At 41.4% G+C, this 5,050-nt stretch overlaps 1 pseudogene; it reads left to right on the top strand.

Annotated features, from left to right (window-relative positions):
- The window catches only part of LOC116853418, a 7,173-nt pseudogene extending 3,740 nt beyond the window's left edge, over positions 1-3,433 (top strand).
- The last annotated feature ends 1,617 nt before the right edge of the window (positions 3,434-5,050 follow it).

Here is a 5,050-nt window from a genome sequence, read left to right on the forward strand (position 1 = left end):
CCAAAAAAAATAAAATAAAATGGGATCCACGCGGCCACGTCCCCGTCGTGATCCTGGGTAATGCTAAGGGCCACGATCCTGGTTTCTTACTCTTATTAAGGGTAGGTTTTCCCTCACCCCCTTATAGAATTGAAGGGTTGATCAGTCTAATTTGTTAATATTAATTAATTTGACGATAAATGAAACTGTTTACCATTATTTCGGGATAAATTTAAATGTTACGTAAGAAATTCGATAAAAGGGTGGTCACCCTTAAATCCTCAAACAGTCTCACTTTTGTTTTGGATGCGAGTGTAACATATATTTTTTTCAAAATTTTTGAATAAAATTTGCAATTATCTGGGCATTTTTTTTAATTTTTGTTTCAAATACAGGGGGTGGTTTACCCCTTAAAAATGATCGAACCGAGTCGAAAATTTTTCATTTTTCATATCTCTTGATGATGCAACTATTTTATTTGGTTCGGGCCGAAAATACTAAATCCATACATACAAAACAATTAAATCGATACCCATAAATCCAAAGGGGTGTAAATATGGTTTTCCGCCGATAAAAAAAAATACGTATGTCTTATTTTTACGTCTACTACAACATATTCAAAAATTATCAAAATCGGTGATTTACATTTGGGTAGTGTTACTTGTGAGCCACTTCTTCAAAGGAGATATTATGATGGTATTCGCACTATCATCGCAGTGTCGCCGCCGTTTCCACATCGACACTCTAGCAGGCCGTCACAGAAAAGAGACTTCAGTCCTGCTCCAGCCAGACTCAGACATAGTGCAAGAAGTCCTGCCACAGTCAGACAACGCGAATTCAGCCCGAGTCCTGTAAGTCACATGCGACGAACAGAGACGATCACCTTTCCACCGTCTAAACGCAGAAGACGAGAGGACTCTGATCGACGTCATAGACATCACGAGAAGGATAGGAGAGACAAGCGAAGTCCGTCAAGCATCACCGCCCGAAATCTCAGAGTACAAGAACAGAAGATCAGTAAGAATAGTTTAACCGCGGAGATGATGAAGAACCAGAACTTGAAGGAACTTGTGTACAAGAAATTGCAAGCCGCCACCCAAGAGACCGTCACCTAAGACGATATGCAGATTATAGAGAATCTTGAGGAGAAAGACGGCAGTAACGTGTCTACTGAAAACAAGGCTTCCACTGATAATAAGGACAAACCAGTGAATCACAAGGACCAGCCCGCTAAGCTCGGCAGTGAAGACACAGTCAAGGCTGTCGACGTCATCGACAATCCCCTGCTGATGAGCGATGACAATAGTCTGGCTGGCGAAACTCCGCCGTTATCAGCCAGCCAGCCAGCGATACCGCCGGCTCCGATAACTGCATCAAATTTTACTTCCAATGTGATTGTACATACCTCGCCCACCAGCTTGTTTGCGGTTGCTACCAATTGCCCGATCGCACTCTCCCAAATCCCGATTCTTGTGTCGGCGCCGAATACGATCATGTCCAAATTCAATGCTCCCAACAATCTGGTGCCCCTCAAATCGGTGGATTCACCCAATACTTCAAGAGTAGCCTTTGAGGCGGAAAACTTGTTCAAGTTTTTGTTACCGTCTGGAATCAATTTGAACGACTTGGAGAGCATTGATTTCTTGTCGAGTCGTTCTCATATTCCGCTTAGTAAAACGCAAATGAAGCTCCCAACTTTGACGTCGAAGCTGCCGCAGAAAAGGAGCATTAAGGATTTGTCGATGTTATCAGGTAATTTTTACTCTTCGACTTATTTTATTGCTTACATAATATTAATTTTTTTATAATATTAATTGCTTATATAATATTATTATATTAATCGACTGCTTAAATCGTAGTTGTGGCTGGATCAGAAGACATAAGCGGCGAGAACGATCCAAACGCGATTCTACCGCACTTGAAAATGGAACGAATGGCATCGGAGCCAAAACTGAAGAGACCAAAAATAATAGATCTACAAAACTGTCATACTCGTACATCAGTTTCCGGTGGCAAGGATTGGGGTGAACGCTGTGTGGATGTATTCGATATTATCACAAAGGTCGGAGAGGGTACTTACGGACAAGTATACAGAGCGCGAGATAAGTGCTCTAGCGAGCTTGTAGCTTTGAAGAAAGTCCGGTTGGAAAATAAGAAAGAGGGCGTCTCTATTACGGCGATCAGAGAAATCAAGATTCTACGTCATCTAAATCACAAAAACATCATTAATTTTAGGGAAGTTGTCACCGATAAGCAAAATGTACTCTCACGGCTCCAACATCTTTCTCACAACTAATCTGATCCATAATAGCCACAAAATTATAAAATTTTATAATTATCCTTTGTGTTTCAGGATAAAAGTATCTTTTATTTAGTTTTCGACTGCATGGACTACGATCTAATGGCTCTTTTGGAATCTAGTATGGTGAATTTTAACGAGATGAATAACGCCAGTATTATGAAGCAGTTACTAGATAGTTTAAATTACTGCCACAGCAAGAATTTTCTGCACAGAGACATCAAATGCGCGAACATACTGATGAATAAGAAGTACGTGAACCTCAATCAAAAATGAGTAATTAATTTTTTCAATAATTTTTTATCTGATCTTGTGATTTTTGCAGAGGCGAAGTTAAACTGGCTGATTTTGGGTTGGCGCGTCTTTATAACGCGGAGGACCAACAAAGACCATATACTAACAAGGTGATTACTCTGTGGTATAGACCTCCTGAACTGTTGTTGGGAGAGGAACGTTATGCACCTGCAATCGATGGAGTTGCGGATGTATATTAGGAGAGTTGTTTTGGAAGAAGCCTTTATTCCAGATAAATATCATTATTCTAAGTGAACTAATCATTTCTCGAATTTCAAAAAAGTTAATTCTATTATATATATAATACATACATTATAATTATTATTAATATTTATAATTTGTGACCTTAGGGCGACGCAGAAATGATGCAGCTAGAATTGATTTCGAGAATTTGCGGTACACCTACTGCAGCTGTTTGGCTTTCTGTGATAAAATTGCCACATTGATATACATTTAAACCAGAAATGCTACATAGAAGACGTGAGGGAGGATTTCTCATTTATGCTAGACCCAGCTTTAAATCTCCTGGATAAAATGTTGGAATTAGATCCCGAGAAGCGAATAACAACAGCGGACGCACTCAAAAGTGCTTGGCTGGAAAACGTTCAACCTGAACAGTACGTTATCTTACTTTTTCGGTTCTTCTAACTTCTGTGTAATGGAATGTATATATATATATATACATATTTATTTTTATATTAATTTTTATATTAATAAACCAGAATTCCAGCGCCGAAGCTTCCTACCTGGCAGAATTGTCATCAAGTTTGGTGGAAAAAGCAAAAACGCTTGTTAAAGAAATAACAAGAAAGAAATAACAATCTTGTACAGTAGTACGCAGAAGGACGTAGTTGGTTGGGGATCCCTGTCCTGAAGCGCTTAGGATTGGGGCAGCGGGGAGAGGTGGTGTCTCTGCTCGCTGCAAATTAGTTTAGGTTAGGGGCGCGTATTGCGTCGGACCGGGGGACGTCCCGAAAGGTATGCGTTAGCGGTTCTCGGCACGTTCCTAGGGTACGGTCTAGGTAGGTCACTCGAGGAGGTTTTAGTCGGTGCAAGTCCGACATAACCTCTAGTCTTTCCCAGAAAACCGAGGTATGCATCAGGCATTTCCTCCCCGTTACCAAAAAAAAAAAAAAAAAAAAAAAGGTGCAGCCTATAAGATAGAAGCTATTCTGTTCCATGGAGGAAGGAAACCCTTGCTTTTCCCTGAGATCAGGGTAGGACACATGCAGGTAGCCGGCACCTTCAAATATCTCGGGGTTATCTTGGATAATCGTTGGAAATTTTGACTACTTCCGCTATGTAGCAGCAAAGGCCAACAGGGTGGCCTAATCATCTGCTTCTGCCATCCGTGCAATGGTTTACAAGTAAGAGGGGGGTTGAGGCAGAAGGATCATTTATTGCTATTGGCTGGGTTTCCAGGTCCCGAAGCCTACTTCTGATGGGTTGGGCAGCGGGGTAAGATGATCGACTTTCCTCTGCTGCAATTAGGCTAGGAGGGGTGTACTTTTGTACTGGACTGGGGAGCGTCCCGAATGTTATGCTATGCAGTTTTCGGGGCGTTCCTGGGGTTACAGTCGAAGCAGGACGCTCGGTAGGGTTTTAGTCGGTGAGAGTCCGACATAGCCTCTGACCTTACCCAGAAGGTTGGAGGTATGCATAATGCATTTCCCCATCGTCAACAAAAAAAAAAGTAGCTATAAACATAGATGGCTGTGTTACCACAGTTGTGCTTCGCATTTATTTTATCTTAGCGAGATATGCATTGTTTATGAATTAGCTATACGAGAATTTACAAGAGCGAAATCGAGGTTGAAATAGTACCTGTGTATATATGGGTGGAAGCGTATGTGCGTGTGTGAATTCAGCGCCTCGGTTGCGTGCCAATCCTTCCTAACTTAATGAATCAATGAGTTAATTTTAGTCTTGTTCACAGTCATTCAAACACAACGACGACAATAACGCAGAACAATGGAAAATAGAAACACGAAACATCGTTCTCTGTGTTCGTGGCTTCGCAGCAGAGATTGTTTATTACAATCGATTAAATAGACTGTGTGTGAGAAAAACGTTTTTAAATATATGTATCATTAGGTCATACACACAAGAGATGATCCTATAGCGACAATATTTTGTCTCATGACAAATGTTATTGTAATGATGCATATCGGCACATAAAAGAAAACGCAGAAAAACGCGAATCAGGAGCGCAAGAGGACAGCGCGTCCTCTAATATTGTAAACAGCGCGACCGCCGAACAACCGCGGTAAATAGCGAATCAAGCAAGATTCGAGGTATATAAAATGCCGCGTGATCATAATCAAGAGATTCGATCATCCGCTCTCGAAAGAGAATTAGAACCGATCCACCGCTCTCGAAGGAGAATCCGATTCCGATTATCCGCTCTAAGAGATACCGACTCCGCTCCTGGCAGATTACTGTTCGTCGATTGGCGACTGTAGTCACTCCGCCGTCGTT

Source organism: Odontomachus brunneus, unplaced genomic scaffold (assembly GCF_010583005.1).
Source record: "Odontomachus brunneus isolate Ranch 3 - 2012 unplaced genomic scaffold, Obru_v1 Obru_scaffold_319, whole genome shotgun sequence".
In the NCBI taxonomy this organism is placed as follows: domain Eukaryota; kingdom Metazoa; phylum Arthropoda; class Insecta; order Hymenoptera; family Formicidae; genus Odontomachus; species Odontomachus brunneus.